Source organism: Falco naumanni, chromosome 3 (assembly GCF_017639655.2).
Source record: "Falco naumanni isolate bFalNau1 chromosome 3, bFalNau1.pat, whole genome shotgun sequence".
Lineage (NCBI taxonomy): Eukaryota > Metazoa > Chordata > Aves > Falconiformes > Falconidae > Falco > Falco naumanni.
The window spans coordinates 2,365,062-2,392,332 of record NC_054056.1 but is presented as its reverse complement, the minus strand read 5'-3'; positions in this window follow the sequence as shown (position 1 = coordinate 2,392,332).

Sequence of the window (27,271 nt, the reverse complement as noted above, 5' to 3'; positions counted from 1 at the left end):
CTAAGGCAGATTCCGCAGAGGTCATTTTCAATGACAGCTACATTTTTGAGAGTAAAGTAAAAGCATATCCAGCAAAAGAGCTCACCTTCCGAGAAGAACACACAAGTATCCTTACTTAGCACGCAAGTCAAGGAGACCTTGGATAGAGAAGACTAAATAGCCATCTCTCAGGATTAATTTCTCTCCAGCTGTGGGTCAAAGGCAGGATAAGAATATGTAAAGCACAGCACAGGCAAGTCAATACTCTGCAGAAGTCTTGGAATGCTTGAGAATCGGAGACACATGCCTGTTGGATATACCTTGTGCACCTAAGCACGTTATTTTCTGATAAGGAGTACATAGAGTGGGTTGTGCCAAGCTACTTTCTGTTTACAAACAACGGCTCATCATTTGCAGATCGGTAACCATCAATGCAATTTTACCCTGCTGTTCTCTATTGCTAATACGTTCATCAGTAACTTGCCTAGTTGATGCTGTTACTGTGCTTACAAGACCATTCTGGCTAATAACAGTGAGGTGCCCTAGATCCTCATCTCTGTCCCATCTACTTAGAGCAGGAAGACTACTGACCCCTGATGTTGCCACAGGCTCTGGAGCACACAACCAGCAACCAGCCTAGTACTGTGCAAATCACTGCAAACATGCTGAAAATCCCTAGGGCTGCAGTGGAAGGACCATGATCTTAAAGATGAACACACTTGGCAGAAACAAGGAGTGTACAACAGTATTTGCATGCAGACTATATCTCTGTACCAGTGGCTCATAATTTGTAATACTGGCAATGATTTATATAATTAGCAATAAATTGGCTAAATAAAGATATATCCAGAGAATGAAGTATCCCGAAAAGTGTTACACACTTGGGGACAGAAAAGAAGTAACTTGCAGGGACGAAACTAAAGAGCTTAGACAAGTGGACAGGGATAAAACTATTTTTGTTCTGCTGGTTCAAAAATCAATGAAGCTGTGAAAAGAAATGACATATCTGTGTCTCCACCTCCATTAAAAACTTACCTGTCACTATTATTATTTAGTTTCACATTGCAGAAAGTTGAAGAGTTACAGTGAGATCTTCTACAAAGCGTTGGCTTGGACTCCTCCTTCCGCCCCTGCCAGGCATTTCAGGTGTAAGTATTTTTATTATGTTAGGCTTTCCTATTTTTTAGCTTCTTATTTAACATACGCACTGCAACAATGTATTATAGCCCATTTTCTCAGCTGAAAAATTACAGATGAATTTCACCGCTTTGTAAGAAACCTGCTCAAATCTCACGAAGGAACTGATCAGCCCGCAGTACTAGCGCTCCTAATCAAAAAGGAGTCTAGAAACACCAAGAAATCCTTCTTTGTAACTAACAGAGCCCTCACAGGAAGCTTCGCAGAGTCTGGTGATGTGCTCTGCCTGATGGCAACACTATTCCGTGACAACCAGTCTCATGACTGAGGTGAACTGGGACACAGCTGCTGGGAGTGCTCACAGCACAGCTCTGGGAACGCACATACGGGGCTTTCATGGTGTCACCATCCCAGCACGATCTCACTCTGCTGGTCTGACGTCACTGAACTGCAACACAAACTCCACTTGCTAAGGTCCTATGATGCACTGGAATGGAAGAGAAGCTTCCTTTCCTGATTTTCATTCATTGCACGTATTTTAAAATTAAATGGAAGAAACAACAACTGAACACAAAACCGGGGCATATTCTTACTTCTAGCACATGTATGTCCTTTCACAAACTTGTTTAAAAACAAGCAGCTAACAAAATTCAGGACAGAAAATGTTTGTCCTTGCATTACAATAATCCTAAATTAACCTTACAGCACAGCAAAAAAACCCAGCCTGAAGTCCATCTAACCAAGACCGGCTTGGCTAAAAAGGTGAGCATCAGGGAGGTCAAGGCGAGAATGTACTTTAAGCACCTGCAGATACTCAACGATAATTGGAAAAATGTTCTGAAATTCTGTCTTATTTAACTGAAGATAAACTCACAGCACCAAATTTTGGAGTATTTCATTCTCAGAAAAATCTCTCGGGTAGTATTCTCCATGAAATACACTTTTGTGTTAACTGCACTGATGCTACATAGGCCCCCACCCCCGCCCCCACCCCAAACTGAAAACTCACTGTGGTATGTCTACACCCCGTTCTACATGATTAGTCCTATCAGGTAGAGTGTATTTCACTTTTCTCTAGTTTAGTGTATTATTTTTAAAAATGTAAGTTGAGAAGAGTCTTAGTTTCCTTCTTTCCTGCAATGCCAGATGATTAAAAAACAGACATACTCAAAACCAAACAAAAAAATATGCAGTTCTATAAAACCTTACAATACAGCTTTGCATTCATCACAGATGGACACAAGTTCTTCTCACAGCACTTGCAATATAATTAGAATTTAACACTAAAGAAGAAAATTCCCCAAATAAAGGATGCAAGATTATAATCTAAATACAATGTTGTTAGTTGAAAGAAATGAATGTAGAGTATTGAATGTTCAAAATTGTGTTGAATTAGATAAGCAAATCCCATGTAGACTTTGTTAATGATTCATAATCAGCTAATAAGCTCATCTCTAGTAGAATAATGATCCATGGACCTGTTAGCTCATTTATCACTATGTTTTACAACACCGGCAAAGAAACTAATTAAATCCCAGCATCATTACACAGAATTCCTTTTAATAGAGATACAATGATGCACTAGAGGCTACAGATTACACTGCAAATTGTACCAAGAGATTCTGGACAGCGAGTTTTAATTAACATGTTAGCAAGAAGCTGCTCACTTAAATAATAACTAACTAGGAAACATCTGCACACTCAGAAACATTGGAGGAAGAAAAAAGTAAGGAAAGGAGCATTAGGTGAGGTACCGACATTGTAGACATTTTCTATTCACCACAAAAAGCTGTTGCTGTTCACTCACTACCTTCCTTATCCAACACAAATCAGGAGACAACTCTGGCTCCAGACTGCTGTTGAAGATGCTGAATATCAGATTAAAAATGAATAAATAAAAATTTTAAAAATGTCTGTGCAGCACTACCACTAGGCCAGTGCAGCTCGGAGCATATCCCAGGATATGGCAAGGGTTCATCAGGCGGAGTACAATAGTTTTGCTCATTGTGGGAGAGCAGACAGAATTCCCAGAACTGTTCCCTGTTATGTAAGCAAGAGAAAAAGAGTACTTTTTCTAAGAACTAAAGGAAGAATTTGGAGATGAAGAAAGAGTGAAATGTCTGAATAGTCCACCGATACTGGTATTCAAAGGAAAGATGACTCCATAGTGGGAAAACAACAGAATGCAACCGCTGGTGTTCCCTCTCACCTGAACATCCCAACCTAGAGTAAGAAGCACACAAACTCTGCAGTGAATCGGAGACAAGAAACGGTGTTTGCAAGTACCTTTCAAATGCACGTGTAAAGGAATGTGCAGCCCCAAAATGGTGAGTAGTTGCTACAATTATGGAGAAAGTAATCAAAAAGGCAAAACTCTCCAGCAAAATACTCCAGGCTTCACTGGGTTTACCTCTTTTGTTTCTGAGAATAGGGATTAATCAAAGAAGCACAAAGACACATCTGAAAATGTTTACCAGGTCAGGCAAGCCAGACAATATTGCAATACATTTGTAACACGGGACAATGACTCACTGAAAATACAGCTCTCCAGAAGAAATAATGATCAGAGAACAGGCAACCAAGACGGATTGGAGAGAACATCCTTTCTATCATATTGACTACATCTGTCACTCGAGAGGATACAGGTGGGGTGTGCTAGCGTGCCAGCAGTGCAGGGAACCCACGTTCTTTCTTTAAAAATACTAAAAAACTACCAGTTTAACAGAGGGTTATGAGCTCCGTCACAGCCTGTGGTCCCACACATCTTAGGGGTGGGTCTGATGATGTGAAGTCATGAAGCTTCTATTGCCCTTGTTTCTCCAGCTCTTAAAAGCCACATTCCTGTTTCGGGGCTACCGATCAGTGTCCTCTGTCTGTTCTGCTTTCTCGCACAGTGTTTGCCACCTAAAGTGACTGCAGTTCCCTTGACAGCATCATCCCCTTTCAGCTCACATATTTATTCTCACGCTCAGATCAAGACTTATTAGATCAAGATGAACAGACTATCAGTCTCCTCCTTCTTTCCTAAGCGTAAAGGAGAGGGATCCTGTCGAAGCTCAGCTTGCGCTCTTCCACTCTGTAAATACTGTTGTGGCTTTACATTTCAGTCTGCTTCCAACACATCTCCAAAATTCTACCACATCAGCCAAAGCAATTTTCAGCCACAGGCAAAAATAACGCATTCATACATAACTGAGCATAAATTCAACTCTATAAAAATAGTTGTTCTCACTTCAAAATAGGAATAAATTCTTTTTAATTTAACCATAAAACATTCTTCATAGCTAGCAAAAGCAGAATGCTCGGGCAACTGCAAAATCCATGTGGATTTCACCTGCTGCATAGAATAACCTAAGCATTATTATTCAGAAAATCTTTGAAATAAATTTAGTGAAATCCCTAAAAGAACAATAATAATCTGTTATGAAATAATCCCAGCTGGTTCCACAGAAAGCGATACGCTGCTCAAATTGAGCAGGATCTACATAATTCTTTACTTTCTATGACCTAGAATTTGTCTAAGTAAAAATACTATGAAGATAATATGCTAACAATGGAAGATATAATCAGTTTCTCCAGAATAAATCTAGACATTTAGTGAAATTAAACCAAATGCTCCCTTTCACTGAAAATAGTAATTAACTAAAATTAAAAACATCAGTAAATGTAGGCTTAGACTTGGTCTCGTGCTCTGCCACAAAAGCCACAGTAATCAGGATCATGTTGCCAAGTTCTATGCTCAGGGCAGTATTTCTTCTCCTCCCTTGTTTTGCATGTCACTTCCACACAATTTTTTTTTTTATTATTTTTTTTTTTTTACAGAAACCTTGGAATAATGCTAGGTGCTATGGCACAAACCCGGAATGTTTCTAGCTTGTTGTAAACCTGAGCCCAGCAGAGCCTGGGGGTCTCCCACAGCGGTGTGGCTGCAGCAGTACTGGGAGAACTGCTAGAACCTGCCACAGCTGCCGCACGCGCCCCGCCAGCGGGGTGCTGGGGTGCGCATCCGCCTCATCCCTGCACGCACCCACACCACAGCAGCAGCTCCGCAAGTGTCCCTACGGGCAACATGACCTCTTCTGTTTGTGTCCATTGGTCAACAAAATGCCTCATTTTTTGATTCCCCTACATGCTTATGCTCGTGATTTTTTCAAACCTGCTCCACAGTTTGTTTTTTTATTTTAAGGACTTTTTCAGTCAAAAATTTTCTGGATTTTGCTGAGATTTCAGAAGTGCTATAGAGTTCCTTATTTGAGTGCCAACACAGAACCTGCTGTGTTGATAAACCACAAAGTTTATCAACTTTGAGTCACCTGTGGCCAATTTCAGCTTGAAATGTTAAGCCTCTCTTGTTTCCTCGCTCTCAATGAAGCTCCCTTTTACCAGGCACTAGAGTAATAAAACATCTTGACTTCACTTAAATGTAATATGATTTTTACAAAATATATTTCAGCATTTTAAAATAGATTCTTAAAAACACTCTTTTCCCCCCTCTTAAAAATAGTTACATAAAATTAAATCAGAAATTACAGTAATTTACATAAAGGCCCTGAGTAAGGGCTTTTTATTTCTTTATTCTTTATTATTACTCAATAAGAAAATTTCTATTTACTTTTATTATTTATTATTACTCAATAAGAATATGATATATATTTTCTCCCTCAGTTTTAACGAGTTAAAGGGTACTAGATTTTTCTGTGTGAGGAAGCGAGCAAAAATCACCTTTACTGTAGAGACCAACTCAAATATTACAAACTTATCCAAATGTTATGTAACTTCTATACTGTTTTCATTGCCAGTTCTTTAGGGTTTTGCATCAATAAATGCTTTTGGCTTAATTACTTCTGGTTTCAGTTAAGCAAAAAGAAGCAAAGAAATTTCTCTATCTCAAGAAATTGCACAAAGTTGAGGAACTTTCCAAAAACTGAAAAACACCAAGAAAGCTGGCTTTCTGCTTTGGAGCTGCATGTAATGCAGTTAAGAGAGGATCAAATCTGCTAGTTCTAAAGCCATAAACATAGGCCAGATTTTGAAGACTAAGTAACTATAGTTGCAAGTACCTACAGGGATGTTTCCAGCACTGCTGCGTGGGTCCCGGCCTGGCGGTTCAAGTACGTCATGCCTGAATTAACCACAGGTCGCCATTAAAATAGATTGTGCTCCTCTCCTCGGACTCAGAACCTGGGTTTTCCTCACCATGCATCAAACTGCACAATGATATCATCAACTGGACTATCTCACTGTTCTCACGGAAAAATAACCCCAGGATCAAACCCAGAAAGGAGCTAGAAACCTTTGGTTACATCTGCCAGACAGCAAACTGGGAAGCTTATTTGGCAGCAGCATGGACTGAGACTGGATTACAGGCTGCGCGCCAGCTCCCAGACCGCAACGGCGATAGGGGAAAAAGCATATAGGTACACATGCCGGGTAAAGTGTCCCATTCCTTCTGGAAACCTACTTAAGATAGAATATCTCACCTTCAGGAGGTATTTGTTTCCTAACCACAAGTAGCCCAGATCTCTACCTCAGACCACATGCCTAATTTTCAAACATCCAGACCAGAGAAGAAGAAACCCCATTCCAGTTATCTCAAATCTGGACTATTGTGACCAAGGGAAACATTATTTTTTTCCAGTTAATATTTGCTATTTTATAAATGAGCACAGTTTAATAACATCAAAAAAATAAAGAGCTTAGCTATGTCACTTTTTCTTTTGGCAGTTGAATTAATGGGAAACAAAAAGTAAACTGGGAAGATCTGGTTTTGAGTTGGGTCTGTTCTAAAGCTAGTTCTCAAAGGACTTTTACAGGAATTTATTATTTAAAATACAAGTAAGGTAGCATTCAAAGAAAGTGTCCATCAGAGCAATTGGTCATTCCAGCAGGATCACAAACTTCTCACCAATTTCTCTGAGATTTTTATTGTCTGATGAAATTAATTTTAATTAAAGACTCGAAGGAACTTGAAGTTGGTGTTCACATTATCGCATGGTAAAATGTAGCGATGCTGTAAACATCCATTAGCCATTACAGTTCTCATTAGTCCCTGAAAACAACTCATTAGTGTCCTTAGATATGACAGACAAGTACAGTAAATGAGATAAATCTATCAATATATTCATTGTGTGCAAAATCAGGGCTTCCACCTTCATATTCCACACAGTGACAATCAGAAAGTTAAACGTACCTTCTGCAAGAAATAAACATAAGACGCAGAGCATCCAGCCAGAGCGTGGAAAGATGCTACGTGAGAAACTAACAAAGACATCAGACATTTCATTTATACATAGGGCAGGTTCATCTGAAGTTCAGGTTGCTACGAACTGTCACAGTTGTTTAGCCAAGGCTAAATTTTATAAAACATATTGATTTAATTTAAACTGCTGTAATTTACAGTTATTTCAGAACTGAGGGCTGTCAGTTTGTGGAATTCGTTGCAGGCTTCTGGTTACTTATATAAAAACCTCAGCAGATTGATCAGGAGCTGGATGCACACATCCAGGCAGGATAAGGCCCATCACAGCGCACCAGCCCCAACGCTGCATGCTGCCACAGATGTCACTATTAGACCAAGCACCGCTTTCTAACGTGAGACACTGAAGCTCTAACCCCTACCATCACATTCAGAGTATAGGCACCTACTTTTCCATATTAATATCTTTACTTACCAGCTATTTTTCACTCTTTTTTCACCCAGGCTTCTCTGGACCTACGCTAGCTTCATGAACCCTTTCGACAAAAGCCTGCAATTAGATCCTTTTTTTGTACATCTGCTCCCTACCACCGAATTCTGTACCTTTTTAACATTACACATTCACCATTTCATAGCCACCTCAGAGATCTCAGTTGAGAGCAACAGCTTTGCACATCGTTGTGGGAAAACTCTACCAAGTCTTCTGCTGAAGTGCAGCACAATCAGAGAAGCAAAACAGTTGTTGGGATCCATCCAGAATAGACAGAAACCAACAGCACTAATATTAATGCCTGTGTTTGAATCAATAGTATGTCCTCACCCAGAACACTGGTTTCATTTTTGTTTGCTTGATCTCAGAAACATCACAGCAGGAATGGACAGAATTCAAAGACAGGTCACAAAACTGGTGCCAGACCAGCAGGCATGGGTCTGCTTAGCTCAAAAGGAAGATGATTTCATGCAATTAAACAAAACAACAAACTGCACAGGGAGTAAAGCAAGAGTTCCTACTTACTACATCTGGGAATACAAGAACATGATAAATAAATCTGAACAGCAACTAGTACCTTTAATGTAATCTTTAAAAAAAAGGAGGGGTTGGGGAATGAATGAAATTGCACATAAAATTCAGTAGGGCATAACACAAGAGACATTGCTATAGGTAAAAGAAACATCTGCAAATGAAGGGCTGGTAGTACTGGTGGTGACTCAGACATAATTTAGAGACCACAGCCATGCCAGACTGAAGGATCCTTCTAGAAATTTGACATAGAGGAGAATAAAGCTTCTGAAACTATTCTACTTGTTCAGTGTAGGAAAGCGTATGGCAATTCCACAGGTGTAAGAAACATATGCTGTAGCCCTGTCTGTACGGATAAAGCCAGTGACCTCCACAGACCTGGTGCATCAGACTGGTACCGATTCTGCAGTCACCGATAGCCCAGGTAAGACTTTTCCTCCATGACTGCAAGAAAGCCACATGATGGGTGTTCCTGTGTACGTGTTAGCTTTTCCTCCACGTTCAAATGGGAAAGCATCAATTGGATTTTTGCCATTCTTTGTACAGTGAAATCTATGGGTTCTATTTTAAATCTATAATATGGTTTGTAAGACCTTTTAGAAGTACCGTGCCTGTGGTTTAGAATGGTCTTATTTAACGTGGGTGCACGCAGTTTCTACACCTTGCCCACCACTAAGGCAGGGGCTCTAGCAACCGTCACCTCAGCGGAGCAAGAGGTAAGTCCTGATGTAAAAGCAAAGATGCAGTCATTCCAAATCACTTTATTGCTATGTACTCCAGCAGTAATAGAACAAAAAGTGTTCAAGGAATACTGTGACCTTACTGCCCCCTATTCTGAAGCTTAGAAAATTACAGCTTCCCCTGAACTACACATCCTGAATGGTTCAGCAAGGACGGGAAAGAATACCCCTGAAAAGGAAACACCAGTGGAGATGGGGTTTCTCTTAGTTCCATCAAACTGTCATTCCTATGTGCTACCTATATCCCCTGATACAGAGGCCTGTGGCCACTTTATGCAGAAAGCACCGTGAGGAACAAGCTTGTTCTTAACCTGAACTAGTCTTTGTAACTCTTTGGAAAAATAGGTTAGCCACATCCAAACAGACCCGAGACTCACAGGGTGTGTCACTCAAACATGTTGTATCATACTGGGGTATTTTTCTCTTTTTGACACGTAGTATACGTTATATAGTCTTTCATTCAACAAGGACCTCAGCAAAACATCCAAAGATTATACATTTTCCCGTATTGGCTTTCTCCCTGCCTTTTTATCTGCTAGTACATCAGTGGCATCTGCTAATTCTTTTTTCCTGCCACTCTTGGCCCACTCACCATCACCCACCCACGTGGCCAAAAGGTAACAGGTTAATACATGCTTTGGCAAAGGCATAATCCAAGTAGTTTAATTGAGACTATATAGGACTCTCTTTTGAACTACTAAGTCATCTACGCATCTGAAGAATTCAGGGTGCTCAGCAATTTATCCAGCAAGAATGGGATTCAAGGTCTCAAGTTCCAAATTGTGTAACAGAGGTGGAAATTCATACACACAGCCACACACTCAGGCTATTTCAACCTATTTCCATTTCCCTGTCAGCTTATTGGACTCTATCTGGGAACCGATTACTTTGTTCTATTTATTACTACAGGAAACAATATCTAGGTTTATTACGTTCAAACTCAGATGTCCGTAACAGAGCTAGCAGAGGAGGATGATCTTAGTTTTATTAAATATGTCCTTTTGGGGTTGGTGGATTTTTTGGGCCACCATTTCAGTAAACAACTGGCGAGGGGGAAAAACCACGTAGCAAATCAGTCCTGTCCCAACATAAAGCACTCGAGTGTAGCATGCACTTCTGGATCTGTCCTCAGCCTTGAAACAGTGGATGGGAAATAAATGAACAGCCCCAAAACACACGCCAGCATTTATTCAGCACCTGCTCAGAGCCCGGCTGCGTGAGTACCAGGGCTAGGAGGCTAGCTGTAAGAACCAACAGGTAAATTTATTGTGATTAATAAGAAAGATCTTGGCATTACAGGGTTAGTTCTTTGTAAATGTATTTGGTAAGCACATGCCCTTTCAGGCATTTCAGACTCCAGCACGGCAATTCTTCATCCCTGGTTTCCTTTCTGTTCCCGTCCACATTGCACTGAGTGGAATCACATCAATATTGTTGATTCTATGGGAAGTTAACCAACACAGCAGTCACATTTACCTCCATAAATTATGGTGGAAGAAACTTATTTTAGACTTATATTGAATTATCTCTTATTTTTAAAATTAAAAGAATCAGCTTTTGAGTAAAATATGATCTTTCTTCACAAAAAACTAAGATAATTTTTTTAATACAGAAACCAGTTCTCCTCACACCTTCCTCTTTCATAAAAAAAATCTTAAATTTTAAATACAACTCACGTCAGAAACAATCCTAGTGCACAATCCTAATTCACAATTAAGTGAATTAATGCCAAGTTGATTAGACTGCTTGTAAGAATGCATAATTTGGGGGATGAACAATGACAGCTTCATTATTTTCCTTTTTAACTAGTAAACATGTTTACCCTTCCCTCTAGAAGTCTTTCTTGTTTTCTGGTTTAGAGTTTTTCCTCTTAATGCAAATAACCCTCCCCTTCCCTGCTCCCAGTCTCACGTATTTTGCTTACTTTCCTTACATGAGAAAATTCATATGCCAGTTATCCCATAAGCAAGAACTTCCCAAATAAAGTAAAGCACTAACAAATTACTTTTCTTATATCAAAACACATTAGGCAGACCTCACAGCCTTTTTCTTGGATTTTGAAGAGGATTCTGGAAGAACAATGAACCTTAGATTTTGAGCAAAGGTAATTTCGGAAGGTGGAATCACAGCTTAAGAAACTCTCCAGAGAATTTTCTTGATGCAAAGCTAAGACGACTTTGTGATAATTTCTTAGGAACTGGCCTCATTCCAAGTTGGATTTTAAAGACAGATTATAAAGCAAACACCATCCCCCACAAGTATTAAGAAAGAAGAAAATAACAGAATGGGGGCTGCAGAAATGGTCTCCATTGTGGGACCAAAACCCGTCAATCACGCAGGTTGACAGGCATCAGAGATTGACAGACAGGCCCTCTCTCTTGACTTCAGTTATCTGGGGGAATGGGAAAAGTGTCTGCAAGAACATGTTAAATTGCCAAAGTCATTACCAGTCACCAATTACCAAAGAAAAGATAACAAGGTGTATTTTAGAAAAATCGATGCAACAACATGCATTTCAATAAAGCGAGTTTTTCAGAACTTCAGAAAACAAAATGAACTATTTAGGGAATACATGATGGTTTTTTCATGGAATACCAAGCACTTTACTATGCCAGCAGGCTTTGGAGATTCATCGCTATTTTCTCTATATTTTGCATTGGGGCCAGAGGTCAACCAACAAATATTTCCCTTTGTCTCTTCTTTGGCTTAACCTAAAGCAAGCACACAAGCTCTGTATCCCAACGATCTAATCTTGGTTCTGCACTTGGCAAACGACCGTCCAAAAGCCATTTTGGTTCCCAAGTGCATTCATTCTAGCCGCAGGAGTAAATTCTCCTATATGTTAATAAATTACAAAGAAAGACCAAAGGATCTTGATACTTACTGCCAGGTTTGATTTTTTTCATTCACCCAGGCTGAAAAGGCCCCTTACGAATTGCATTGGACCCACTGCAAGATCTCCAGCCAGGCTGCCAAAGCTTGGAATACCGCCTTTCCCTCATCTCACTATTCAGTTTTTCTGTAGTCATGACCTAAGTCAAGTGAAATGAAATTTCTTCTGACAGAAAAATTAGGAAGGCTGCAACCAAGGCTCTCAGAAAAAGTCTTTTCTGCGATGGAAGGAGGTAGCCCCCTTGTTTCCGTCACCTTCCTTCTCCCAGCATAATCAAGAGAAAAGCAAGACACCCCTTTCCAACATAAATAAAAGTGTTCGCTTATGGTGAATTAAAGTGCACTTTCCTTCAGATTTTTCCAAGCTCTCCTAACAGTAATTAAATATCATTGCAAATATATTGAACACATAAAATGAATTAATTTTTTCTAGATTTCTGCCCACTCATTGTTTGTTGAATTATTCCAAGTGCTTTCCTACTTTTAATTTAGCTGGCATTAGGGGGTTCACTTTCAGGAGATGCTTCCACTTTCAACTGCAATAAAAGAAGGTTTTCTATTACTACTGTTCCAGCTACGAACTGCAAGAATATCATTATGGTCTGCAGTGGATGCACAGACAGCACGGAATTCAAAACGGTCTTCTCAGGCATCACATCTCTCTCCTGCTGTGTCCAACACCACACGACATATCCCATACCAGTTTCTGCAGCTTAGGTGATGGCCCATAGAGTGAAGTATGGAAACTCCAGGCTGTTTGCATACATCTTGGATACCTCCTCAGGCTTGCGGTAGCTTCTATTAATTTTTATGGCCATGTAATTTTTGTGGCTTTTTTTTTTCGGGGGGGGGGGGGGGTGGGGTGGGGGGGGGGGGGTGGGGGGGGAAGAAAGAAAAAAGGACACTAGTCCAGTTTGATGATCCCACACGCATCTTACACTCTAACTCCTACAGCGCTCTCAAATGATTCTTTTGGACAACATACAGTAAGGAACTTAACACTTCACCTCCTCCAGAGTCACTGGCAGCCATGTACATCACATGCCAGGCCACATCTCTGTTTCCACAGAATCACGGAATTACAGAACTGCAAAAATAGTTTGGTTGGAAGGGAAGTGACCTCTGGAGGTCATCTAGTCCCACTGCTTGCTCAAAGCCGGTCTAATCAGATCAGCCTGCTCAGGGACCTCTCTAGTTGAGTCTTTTGAGCACCTCCAAGGGTGAAAATTTACCCAGAATTAAAAAAAAAAAAAAAAAAGCAGCAAAAAAGTGTCTTTTTACTGCATCTAAGTGGAGTGTCCCATATTTCAACTTGTGTCTGTTGCCTTTGATCCTATTGCTGTGCACCCTTGAGAAGAGTCTGTCTCTGCTTTGTTGTATCCTCTGGTCAGGTAGTTGTAAAGAACACTAAGGTTTTCCCTTAGATTTCTTCTCTTAGAATAATTTTGTAAATTCTTTCAACAAAATACTAAGTACAGCAATGAAGTTGTTAGCTCTTGACTCACTAGTAATAAACATACTCAGAACAGTTGTACAGCGAAGGGGAAAAAATCCAAGACAACTGAAAATGGCTTGCAAAACCCCTTTCAGAATCATTCAACTCAGGAGATAAACATGACTTGACAAGCTCAATTATTTAGCTGAATTACAGATGAGGGACCATAAATGCTCCCATATTTCCAAGAGTAACCTTGTACAGGTGCGCATTCAGAAGAACACAAGCATTAGTCCTCCTGAGCACCAAAAAAATGCCTGTATAGAGAGCACCTAAACCTTACTTAAGCTCTGTTGTGTTGACTTAATCTTGTGCTGGCCATCCCTAGCAGCAAGATGTCCCCAGAGTTTGAACCTTGAGTTAACCAGCTCCTTTTAACATGTATGACTCTGCTCTTCAAAAGGGAAGCCATCTCTGACACACAGCATTAAAGCTGAACAAATACTAAAATCAACACCTGTTTCATCACAGGAAGAAGAATAAGACACTAATTCTGAAAATCCTTTCTACTGATGTTTTTCCTAACTTGCAAGACTCCTTTATTTTTAGAGAAATTTAGGTGGAATTGAGACCGATTTCCAGCAGCATGTCTGCACAAGGACTTTGAGGGAAGATCTGCTTACATCTCCTCTGTTGTATATGGGAACAGGTCTGTATTCTAAAGAGGCAATTATTATTGTGGCAGGTAAAAAGTTTTTTTTTTAAATAAAAAGATTGCACATGTGCAGAGCTGAGTTTTCAGAACACCCAGTTCTGACCACAATTAAGCCGTTAATCCAAACACAATCAACAACAGCATCACTACAGAAATTCCATCCACCACACAGTTTTATAGATTTAATATAAATTTTAAAACAAAACCCAAGGAATAAATCCAAAAGAACGGAAAGATCTTTTGATCATAAATGACCGCTAATTTGCAAACTGCTATTAAAGAAGCAATTGGAAATATTTATTTTATAAAACAAGTAATTGTTATCAGTTCAATAATATGAACAGCTTTGTCACATTTCAGCAGAAATTGAGACTGACCTCTTCTACTAATGGAAGTTTGCAGCATCAAATGTTTTTGTTAAGACTTCAGAGACTAATTTTAAATATTCAAAATACCTTATGAAAATCTGGGAAAAAAACAACCCACCCCAAAACTTCTGTTAATTTCAAAACTCTAGCAAACTTTCAGCTTGGATGCTCAACATGACTGCCGTTCTTGCACTCCAGAAGGAATCCGCTGAACAACAGTGCTTCAGTTCACTGCTCACCTCTGGACAAAACAAAGGGTGAAAAACAGTTCTGTGTAGTCCAACAGGACAGAATACAAAGTTTACTCCGCTAATAGTCCCTGTATGGAGAAAATACGCTCCTTCAGGAACCCAGAGCCCTAGTCAACATACTAAACCTGGTCCAGAGAAGGGCCTTTTTTCTTTATTCTCTCATAGCTTCTGTATCTGCAAAAAGCTGCAATGGCCTTTTCTTGCACTGCTCTTCTAAGAGGAAGAAGATGAAGCAAAGCAGATCATGTACCGAATGTTACATTTTAGAGCAAAACCAGAAAAAGCAATTTGTGCTGCCACATTCAGAAATGGGAAAGGGGGACTGAGTCTCTTTCTCAGCAGCAGCTTCTGAGAATCAGAGGCCAAAGAGTTTCACTGCCAGACAGGCTGATGCCCTCTGATGCAACCTCAGCAGCTGCAGTGACAGCAGCAGGAGCTCCTTGTAGGAGAAAAAAAAAGGCTGTATTCCAGAAGATTCCTTTTGCTCACAGGAGCAGACTTGTGTGACTTGCTCAATCAGTAGGAAGTAGGACCATCAGTCTGCTTGGTGCACTGCTGTTCCAAGTCCAGTACCTGAGGTCCAATGGGTCCCACTCATTGAATTACTTGGGAACAACAGCTGGTCCATTCTCCATGTGACTAATTACAGATGAACAAACGTACTCCTGGAGAACTGCCTAGTGTATCACAACTAATAAGAACAGAAACCAAGGAGTAGAGGATGTAGGAAGTAATTTCCACGGTCTACTATTTTAGGATGGAATTTTCTTTGCTTAGGGGGTATATACTCTTACCGCCATACACCAGAGAGAAAAAGACAACCCAAATTTACCCTCATTTTTCAAATGAAAGTTCACAAAGACAAAACCAACAGAATTAGGGAAACCAGTCAGTAAAGAGCATTCAAGAATAGGGGTCAAAACAAAAATTATGTAAACAAAGAAAATTCTACCAAAATTACTTTAACAATAAATATGCATTTATATTAAGATGTCATTTGCAGTCTTAAATCTGATTCTTCAGCATGCATATATTATGATTAGAATGTCCCTTATAGCTTAACAACATATAAATATTGTCATCTTTTTTCCCCTACAAGTCTAAGAAATATGCAATTTCAGTCATTCAGTAACAGCTTATCTGGACTGCAGATTCACCATGCCACAAATGAACAAATGACAATGTAGTTCATCTGTAGTTTCTGCTTGATATAGTTACCTAAACCCTCCGCTGACACCAAGCATCGCTTGCAAGATGCCATCCCATTTAAGTGAGATGCAGAAAGCTGAGTGACTCACTACAAACCTGAAAACAAGACACAAGCTTCTGACTACGTGTCTGTTAATCATTAATTATTTCACTTTCCATAAGTAAGAAGTGTGACCATAATTCTGCTTTTGAACCACCCGACATTAAAGATAAAATTCACATCCTTAGGAAAGTAGCAGCTTTTGCAACCAGCACAACAAAAAAACCCCACACCACACCTAGAAGGAAGATAAACTAAATGACTATTAGAAAGTCTTTTGGAGCTCCAGCAGTAATCCACATAAAAGTGTTAATTCTTGCTTGTAACACACACAGGAGAAGTAAGGCTGGCACAACTGATGCAAACATGTCCTGTGTTGTATTTCCTAACAGTCAGATCCTATCAAGACTGTGGTAATGTCAAGCAAACACATTGACAGTAATGTGACACTCTGAAAAGCTAATACATTTTCTGGAATAATAATAATACTAATATTAATACTAATAATAATCATCATAATGTTAGGAGAATCATTCTGTTCTTAAAACATACACAAATAGGCAACATCCCAAAAGCAAATGTTTTACATTTCACTGTGACTAGTGCTGCTCTTACCACTGAAGAGGTCACTGCATATATATGTATTACACATTATTCTTTTAGTTCGTATTAGGAGTGTGATTTTGAAGGAAGTCACTCAATCAGCCCTTTTCGCTGTACTTCAGTTTGTCCTGCAGAGTTGTGTCACAGCACGCTGGCCGGGTTCTTTTGCATGAAACTAAACCAGAAGATGCACCTCAACCCATTACGGACACCAAGCCATTGGAATCAGACTAGAGTAGTAAAAACAAAAACCCTCTGAAAATCACAAAGTTTGATCTGGACTCCAGTGGCAAGTGGACCAAGTCCAGCACCATGTATAAATCTGCACTTACTGGGATCCACTAGGTTCTAATGCAGACATATACCAAAATCCCTCGACAGAATCCGTATATTCGAGTGGCACTGCTAATGTATGCATGGACACAGTAGTTCTGTTTTGTATGTGGGGCTGTTCTCTCTGGTTTCGCATTGATTTAATCTAATTGAATCAATTCTATTTTCCAACAGTTTACATCAGGGTAAAGTCAGTCTAAAGCAGACATACTTTAGTTTAAATATCCGGTAGCTCCTAGTTTTAAAGGAAGAAGTGTTTAGCAGCATATTTCAGACTTGTAGCATGACCTTTGCTAACAATTCAAAGACTTACTCGGAAGATCTCAATTTACACTCACAATCCTCTGCAGTCTCCACACCCAGGCAGGCTGACATTTGACTTGTGCACCTCTACCTTCCCGCGGAGTCCTCACACCATATAATGTGATCAAAACTACTTTCCATACAATTATAAAACACAACAGTCCACAGCAAAATATGTAAAACCTCCACAGCAGCTCAAAGCTAATTAATTTCTATTACTAGCGAAAGAAGAACCACTTAACATGTCTTTTCTTATTTAAATTACCATTGACAGCACCTGCTTTTTTTATTCTTGGGAAATCCTGCTACAATACTAGTTAAATTATGTAAGACTGTAGAATTGAAGATAAAGCAATTACCATTACAAAAACAATTCCAGGTTACAATTTATGGTGAAAAGAAAAGAGTTATGATGCTCTGTTAAATCATTCAGTGATGCATTACATACTTAGTTAATCCCTCTAGTTGTGAAAATTTAGGGCTAAATGGTGTCATTGTGTTCAGTAATTAATAATTTTGTTTCATTTAGCGGATACTTCATATTGTCAAGGAATAACACAACTTAATGAAAAGTTAACGCGCAAGCCCATATGGCAGCTGTGGCACAGAAATGACCATTTTGAGTCATTGAGGAGGCAAGAGAAATGCCCAGCAACATCTGAAGTAAACTTGGTTATTGAAGCAGAAGGCACGTCCTGGTACCCAGACCTTCTGACCTCTCTGACAACAGAAAGTGTATTTAGAACCTCCTGCAAGTTCTCTTCTTACAGCAAATCCAGATACCTCTGTCAAAAACAGGCCGGGACCTGCACCTGCTAACCCACCTATAGTTAAAAAAAAAAGATTGCCCATCTGTAAATATACCCGGAATGTGGAGCACAGTTCTACGAAAAACCACTGGAGTGTCTGAACAGGCTTTGCTTTCAGGCTTTGAAGAGAAAGGACTTTCCAGATACGTATGAAAGAAAGAATGCACAATTCCATAAAGCTTTCATTTCCTTTCGCAGCAATGTCAGAGGAGAACTCGTCCTGGAATTTTAAATTATTTTTCTTCCTGCCACAGGCTTTTCCACCTTCAGAAAATAAAGGCTTGACTTCAGTGCCAGGTGGACCAAGACTGAACATCAAATTGAGGCATAAGACCATGGACATTCATGTCCATTTAAGATGATCATAAACAATAATCTTCAGCCCTCTCCCAGGGTGAAGAGCATTCATTACATGGAAAAGTTAATCCGGTGTTCAGAGAGAACCTCTGGCTGAGGAGCCTCACACTGCTGGCCAGGGCTGCTCTTGCTGGCAGAGAACGCTCCCCCTCCATTTAAAAGGTGCACATCTTTGGTATTTTGTATTAAAAATGCATACCAAGAATTTAACAAAAATTATAAACCAGGAAAATAGAAAAGTTGTGATTGCAGCTGCTTAAACTGCAGCATTACATTGTCTGGAAGAAAGAAGCAAGGGAATGATCTTTTCTGGACTGGGTACCTTTTGTCCCCTGAACTGTTTGCTGCCAGTGTTCCCCTGAAAACGCATTAGGAACCAAAGATGCTTTGTTTAAAGATTTGGTGCAAAGGAAAAAAATTCCTAAGCCAAAAACGATTGAAATCCTCAGCCATAGTAATTTTAGAAATCAGGTTTTTTTACATGCACATGACTGTTTAGATGCTCGCACAACTTACATTTAAAGGGTTCAATAAAGAATGTGAATGACTTTATAGCAGGAAATTGCTAAACATAGGCAAGAAAATAAGATTTTGGTTAAACAACAGATGGCGACTCCAGATAGCCAGAAATATCTGCAAACCTCACACAAAGGCAGCTTTTCCTTCATTCTAGTTCAATTTCTGTTTAATAGGAACAGACAGCAGAATACATAAAGCACCTTCTCTATTCTTTACCAGAAGTAACCAACAACTTGGGTCTGTACAGCCACATACACAACAAATAGAGAGAGACAAGGCAGCTCCCTGGGAGAGACTTCTCTTAGGTTAGCCGTAACAGAAAGAAGTCACTTGTGCAGTACCTACTGCCAGGATCCCATGTAAAAAAATAAGCAGCTCCATTTTTAGCCCTTCAGAACATAAGCTCTTCTATTGTCCACAGCAGTATTAGTCTCTATGTGAAGCTGCTTACCTCATAAACTTACTCAATTTTATATCACCTTTATTTAGATATACACAGTTCTGCATCTATCAAGACAATCTCCTCTGCAACATGCTTCTCAAATTTGTGGCAAAGGAAAATACCCTTTACCTGTATTAAAAATTTAGATGCTAAGAAACAAACTTTATAAAATTTTTTAGTTTCAACTGATTACGTTCTACTGGCCTGGATCTCCTCCCAGTTCAGGCTCACGCCCAATAGGCGCGGACTGGCCCAGCCTTGCCCAGGCACTGCTGTCACTACTCACCTGGCACCCCAGAAGCTTCCAGAAGGAGAGGCAAGGTGTTGTGAAATTGCTTGGAGGGGGGGAATTACAGTTCTCATATTATAACATACGCCAGGGGAGGCTGCCAGGGCCAGCAGGCACCTTATGGCAAACCCACAGGGTGAGCGCGGCTCCTGCCATGCCAAGGACACTGCTCTGCCCTAGTGAGGCGCCCTGGCACCCCAGGGAGGTTCTGGTTCCTGAACACTTGCCTTCCTCATGGAAATCCATGGCAAGGAAAGCAATGGCCATCCTCGTGTCCTGCCCCAAATGCGAGCCGCTAAGGAGCTTGGCAGGACTTGCAAGAGGCATCTCCAGAACCAGGCTCTGTTCCCTCTGTAGGATGTCGCAGTGTATCTATTAACAAGGCTATAGGAAGCAGCTCTATATTAATCTTCTTCTGTCAAAAAAAAGAGAAGGCCAACAAGCAACCTGCAGAGTAGTCAATAGATTTGCCTTTCTTAATTCATTTCAGAAGGTTTAAGTCAACTTTCCCCAATAGTAATTAATAAGAAGCTTGTCCGCTGTTCTCAATGGCAGCTGTGCTCTTTGAATCTTTGTAGATATAGAACAAGTATTTGTTAAGTGGCACTTCTTCTAGGAAATGATCCAGTTATCTCACAGTGAGGACACAGCCTGCAGTCACAGAGTCACACTGAACTTTAAAAAAAACAAACACACAAAAAAACCCCAGAAAAACCCAACACAAAAGCTCATGCAGTACAAAACTGCATAAATAGGCAATTTTCACTCTTTTTTTCTGAAATTGGTGAAATCTGAAAACACCCCATCTAATAGGTTCAGAGGGAGCTACTTCTAGGAGAGTTTATTTTTGAAAAAAGTAGTTATTTTGGGGAAATGTAACCCAAAACAAACTTTCAGGGAAAAATCCCAAATAATGACATCCTCAAGAAACAGGCAATGATAATAATCTGTAGATTGCAAGGCAATTGGGAAATATGAATTAATTTGGGAAGAGCAGCATGTTTTTACTTTTTAAAAAAGCAAACAAAGCCACCAACCCCCTCTCACATTTATTTATTTTTATAACCGCTCACATCTGAAGGGGAGTAATACAATCATCTGAAACTGGTTAGTGCATAGCAAAGATGTTTCTTCAGTAGCCAGTCCTCCAGCTGCAATCCCTTTGTAAATGTTAACTGCCTGCTACAAGTAGTAAGGAAGTGCAGGGAGCTGTATGAGGTTGTATACACATAAAGGTGGGGCAGGGGAGTGAAAAAAAAGAGTTATGTTCTTTTGATGGCCAGCTATAGGTACAAGCGAACAGGTATCCTTTCTCTTCAGAACCTCCCTGAATTCATTTGATTTAGAAAAACTTTACTCCCAGAAGAGGAGAAGCAGATCACGGTCACTTCCATTAATATGCTGTGCTGTTGAGCCTCAGAGCTAGACAATACACAAGGATTGTGGAAATCAAAAAAAAAAAAAAAAAAAAGCAAAGCAACACACTTGAAATAGTACCATCAAAACTCCCATTCACTACTCACAACGCAGTAGATGAGTTCAGGGTGTTTGCAAGAGTACGTGGCTCTTCTGTCCAGCCTCCCCACAAGAATAAAAATGTACTTATGATGCCTTCTGAATTCCTCTTTGTCCCTGCTCACACCAACTTCGTAAATTTGAAAAAAACTGGTGTGGACAAGCGAGTGTCAGCCACAACTTCCTTCAAATGTGTCCTGCCAATGCACTTGGAACATTCTTCCTATGAGACAAGAATTCACAGGTTAATCCTTCTCTTTGAATACCTTTCTTAAACCCTCAGTGTTATTTTAACACAGCTTTTATGATATGAAGGAATACGCTATAGAACAATAGACTTTCAGGATCTATTCTCCAAAGTTTTATGAATATCTGTGCTAAGAAACAATGATATTTCCGTATTTTCATTATGAGCCAGAAAGCACTTTGATTCTATTCCCAGGTCTCAAAGTAAGATTCCCTTAGTAATTTTGATAGAACAGGCCAAAGCAGAGGGAAATTTGAATTATTTTTGAACATTCTCCTTAAATTTCCATAGCAATGCTCTAAACTTCACCTATGCACCTGCCACTTTGAGAATAAATAGGTATCTTCATATTTGTGACTTCTATCAACAGAAATATTAGCGCTGCTCTGGATAAGAAGGGCAGATTCAGAAACAGGACCCCGCATGCATATCCTGTGCCTCTCTCCTCCCAACTCAGTGTACGTATCACACCAACTCTGACCGAACACCCTTGGCCTGCTGCTTACCTATCAACATCAAACTGACCATAGACCTATGCCCGCTGACACATCCTCTTACAAACAGAGCTCACCGCGCCTGGCCAAGTACAGGTCGCAATAAGGTAAGGGGTCAGGAAAACAAACAACTGAAGCATAACAGTTGATAGGATAAAATATTGGGTATATTAAGTAAAATCATGCTGATTTACTAAATCCTCACTAATTCATTGCACTTGCTTCCAGAGAGATGAGTGGACACAAGGTGACCTCTATCCAGGAGCAAGGCTTTACTGGCTCCACAACAATCAGAACTGCGCTTCACTGTAGGCTGAAAGAACCATTTTCAAATTCACTCTTTAAGTCCAGTTTTAAGCTTTGCCAAGGTAATCAAAACGCAGGGAAGCACACAACAAGGCAGAACATCTTTCCCTCCTATCAAGGGGGACGGCATTAGAGTGAGCATACTGCACTGCCTGAACATGCATCAGCCATCTAGGACATCTTAGAGCAGGAGAGATGGGGCAGAGGAAATATAGTAAATGAAGCATTATGCTTAATTTAAAGACTAAATGCTGAAGTTCCTGTTTTGATCACTTTGTAATTGGTCAGACCCTAACAACACAACCCAACTTTAAGCTAGGTTTCAAGGGAAATGAGGAGGTTGCTATTTCCTAACAAGAGAATGAAACTATAAGCCCACTGTGCTGGTATGACTTTTACTTGAAAATACACAAACATGTCAGATGATGGGATGTGATGAATTCTAAATACTTCTCCAAGGCTGTTTAGTAAAGCACAAACCTGCTGCTGTACTGAATCCTTCTGCAGCATCCTATGAAATACAAGAGGCATCTTCTCCCAACAAGGTGACTAAGCAAATTGACAGTAAAAATAAGGATATGCTGCTTTATTTGGTTTTACATTAGTCTGTTTATTACCGTTTCAGAATTAGTTTTATCCTTATTATTTCTTTCTGAGTTCCAGACACAAACTAGAGTACAATCCATTATATACTTTCTAGGTTGTATGGCTGAATCATTCCAAACTGATTTATCCAGAAAGGTCATATATTTTGAACTCTATATGGCATTACTACCATTGTTTCCAAATCCAGTTACTAATGCGGTCAAAATATTTCTAATCATAAAGAATGTTTCTGTTCTGTCCTTTTGAGTTCTACATGATGCTCTTTAATGCAAAAAATAGCGAAGAGTTAGCTCATAGGCTTGGGAGTCCAGACCAAAGTACCATGCACCAACAAACACTCTCACATCCTCAGAAAACTAACTTTGGCTAACATGAATAATATTCCCTGTTACTGATTTACAACTAATTATATTGAAAAACGTCACTTCTTATTTCTTGGTATTTTTTCCATTGCGCTATTGCAGTAAAGACCCAGTCCGGGCCGCGGCAAACACTGTGCGCTCTGCAAACCCAGATGGGAAGTGCAGAAGGAAGATAAATGGAAAACAAACAAAAAAAAACCCCAAAAACAACAACACACCAAACAACCATAACGCCCCAAAAAACAACACAGAAGATAACCAACAGATTAATTCGCCAAGATTATTCTCACGGGGCAAAGGAAGTTAATGTTGGAATTTCAGATTTAATCCATTCCTGAGCAGGAAGAGCAATCACTTTGGCCTTAACCTCAGCTTTGAAAACACTGTTTTGCATACATGCTGTTTCAACATTTCTGGGTTGCAATTCAGCACCAAATAATCAATATTCAAGCCTGTTCCCCTTGCAGCCTCCCTGACACACCAGACCGAATTCCACCTTCTACAGGAACGCTGACACCATTTGAAACTGAAGAACAAATTTTGCATATCTCCATGCATTAAAGAACATTTTTGTGCAATACAGAATGATATGTTATGAGTTTTTGGAAGTTGCTGGTATATAGACACCTACAGATCTGCTTCCATTCTTTCGACAGTGTCTCCCAGACAGGGGTAGGGGAGCATCACAGTAAATGCTACACACACGTGAAAATTCAGACAGTGGTAAAATTTACTACGTAAAGAAACATTTGCGTGATTAGAGTAATAGTCTCTGTATTATATTTTTTTAGCAGACTTTTTGACAGGATTTTCTCAACCTTTGGTGCAGCAGAGCTGTCCTGATCAGAAATCCAAAGATTTTCTGCCATTTTACAGCTTTTCTGGTACGATGATTGGTGTACCATCTTTTTACAGCTGGCATGCACTGGAGGCAATCTGAAAATGTAATTCCATGAGAAATTAATTTATCTTCATTCAGATAAGCTCTTTGCCATCTAGAACACTACTGTAATGCCAGAACCTCAACTGGGAGTTTATTAGCAAAATTTCTGTGTAACAGGAAGATACTTGAAAATATATTTAGACAGGTGAAAGAGACACAGAATTTATCATATCTGCTTTTTTCAATAAAAACTTCTCAAACATACACAGGAAATAAACCATAAGGGAGTAAAATTTATTCTATTTTACTGCAAAATCCTATTTCAGTATTTTCAGGTCTTTGTTTGGTGACATTAGTGTCTTTCCCAGATAAAAGTGATTACAAACTGGATGCCCCAATTAAGGAACACAAAATTCAAGGTTTCCAAGAAGAATACAGACAAAGAAGTGCAGTGGCAATTATATTTTCTGTGTTCATTGAGCACATAAATTGCTTAGAAAAAAAACCCCAAACAACCAACAAGACAAGGCCTGTGCTGTGGCTTTCTCCAGGGATGTGTCCAGGCTGCATTTTTTTCCCCATCCACTTGGGGTTTTCCTGGTAACACTGAAGGTATCAGCGACCGTTTCCCGAACCATGTGACAAATCTAAACAGATTCTTTTAGAGTAAAACACAAACTGTGTGCTCAGCTACTGAAACACTAAAATAATCAAGCCAAAGAAACATCAAGATAAACAAAACAAAAAAAACAACCTAGAATCCGAAGGAGGGAAGGTATGAGCCTAGCAGAGACAAAGCTGTTCTCATGCCTGTCAGATATCTCAGTGGGGGGCGGCCTTTGTACATCTTCAGCTGAAAGGGCATTTTAAGGCCTTCAAGAATGCATAGCAGATCAAAAATGGAAGGCATTCCAAACCAAGGTGTGGTGCATCACATGGACAACAGAAAAACGATATCGAAGGATATAACAACCTCCACTGCTCAGCCCTGTGAGGTTCACCATTCTTTAAATATGGCCTTTCTTATCGTGGTGTTCGACTTCTCCAATGAAAGAGATTGCCCCATCTTTACATTTTTGAATCATAGAATTGTTTAGGTTGGAAAGGACCTTTAAGATCATCGAGTCCAACTGTTAAGGGAATACTGCCAAGCCCACCACTAAACCCTGTCCCCAAGCTCCACTTCTACACATCTTCTGAATACCTCCAGGGCGCTTTACTTTTGAGCTTATAGCCCTCATTGGAAAACCTTTAGGCTGAGTTCATGGAAACTTATTCCCAATATAAGGTATTTAAACACCAGGAATCCACCAAAAAAAGGCCATGTTTACAAATTCTACATATATGTCTTCAGTGTACCGAAGTATTTGTTCCAAATAATTCCTCAGATTTTTTTTTTTTTTTTTGCTTTTTTTTTGCATTTTTTAGCAGGAAGACTAATCAGACTAAACAAACTAATAGGATTTGCTCTCTGGCAAGTCGTACTATTTTTGCAAACTAGATATACCAGCATTTAAACACACATTTCGATAACAGAAACACATTTGCTGTATGTAACCGTTTATTCTCCTTTTGTGTATGTCCAGCCTCTTCTTAAACTAATGCAACCCAAATCCCACCTGCAAGTCTTGGGATTTTGTTTTGCAGGTTGTTGAGGAGATTCTCCATGTGACATTGCTTCCTCCCGTTTGAGTGCTTGTGCAGACAGAAATCATCAGACTGGCTTCCAAAACACCTGGGATTCTGCCAGAACAGCCCTGAGCTGCAGGGACAGTCAGAAGGCTACAGTCTTAACAACAAGATGCATCGCCACCCTCACCTCCTGCGGGTGGTGTTCCACACTAAGTGGTCCACAGTGGGGCAGGTCACAGAGCAAAATGCTGTCTAGCATGAACCATTAACTAAGCCAATTTTCCCTTTCATGCTAACAAGTACTTTGGAACTCACTGCATGGCCTATCTGAAAATAAAATGCTGTATCTGGGGACATTTTAAGAAAGATTAAGCAACTTCAGATAAAAATATGTCAACTTCCGCTCAGAACAAGAAAAAAAAATTGCGTAGCTACCTTAGAGCAATTGCTTTCTTTTCCCAACACTCAGGACACCTGTAACAACACTGAAATATTTTGTTGCAGGAATATCTCACATAACGTGCCTGTAGCGATGCTCCAGATCCCAAATCTGTGCTTGCAGCCTCCCCAGTTCTCAGTTTCCCGCATAGCAGGAGAAAGATGTATAAGAAAGAGAAAGCCATTCTGACATAAAATCCCTGGAAAAGTTACTTCAGAAAATCCATACAACACAAGCACTATGCAGGAAATCAAGCCAGCCTGTACTTAGGCTGTGCTGAGGTACATAACCCTGCCGGAGGACCCAGATAGGTGTCTGCAGCTAAACCTGCCCCAGAAGGTCTCCTCCCAGCCTGAGCTGACTCTGGCTCCCACTCAGCCAACTGAAAAGCTCCTGGCAGTCTTTAAAATCTCCACAGGTCTCAGGACTATCTGTTTTCAACCATCCTGGAACGACACCCAGCCTTCTTGTGGAGGACAAACAGCTGAGCATGGTCAGGTCAGAATGTGTTGGCAATGACCAGATCTTCTTGTCACTACATAACTGTGACAACATCAGTGACTAATACTGCGGTGTCTACAGAATATTCAACTTAGTATTCACCATTTTCTAAAACCACAAGAATTCCCACATCATTACCGTTCAGTAGAAAGCTACTGCAACCCTTAGCACAGGGTCTCCGAGTACCCTACCCTTAGTCCGTCCGCAGGAGCTCCTGCACGTGCAGTGTTGCCCCATGGTTCCCCTGGGCGGTACTGAAATAGTTAAGGTCACAACAGCGGTGCTATGTAAAGGAGAAATTTCCCTGTCCTTGCCTAAGTGAATGGCTGGGATTAAACTGACAGCCCACCTCAGTGATGGTGGAATAATTGGTTGTTCAGCTCTGTCCTTGTCAGAGCTCTGACAGTTCTGCAGATGTCCTGCTCAGCTCTCCAAAGGTTAGCCTCAGCTGGAGCTGGTGTTCATTAATCATTCCTTCCTGACAGGGCTCAGAGCAGCCCACATCTGCCACTCCGTCCCCCTCAATCCCTGTTGAACCCAGCCTGTGTGTAATCACTGCTGGTTTTCTTAAGAGGATACTTGATAAGGGAATGCGCATTTAACTACGCGGCACGTGGTGTTCCCTTCTCTCTTGGCAATTCCTTCAGC